Genomic DNA, 352 nt, shown 5'->3' on the forward strand with positions numbered 1-352 from the left:
CCTGCGGGGCCCCACGTGTCCGCGGGAGGGGCCCAGCCCAGCCCAGCCCGCGCCCTCCATGACCTATTTACCTCCGCCACCCCGCCGGGGCCCCACCCCGCCCCAGCCCTTTACTGTCCATCACGCTCTCATTGTTTAGTTCTCGAGTTGTCTTGTCCCCCCCCTCCCCCCTTCCCTCTCCACGTCAAACTCTTGTTATTGCCCTTGTTACCCGACCCGACGGCTTACAAAATTGAATCGGGTCGATCCAGATCCGTTCAAGTGGACGGAGTAGCAGCGGTCAGTAGATGTCAGGGTGGCCACTCACCGGGAATTTCCGGGAATCCGGGAATAAGCCGGGAATTTTTAGCGC

This window comes from Frankliniella occidentalis, unplaced genomic scaffold (assembly GCF_000697945.3).
Source record: "Frankliniella occidentalis isolate FOCC.00 unplaced genomic scaffold, Focc_3.1 Scaffold163, whole genome shotgun sequence".
In the NCBI taxonomy this organism is placed as follows: Eukaryota; Metazoa; Arthropoda; class Insecta; order Thysanoptera; family Thripidae; genus Frankliniella; species Frankliniella occidentalis.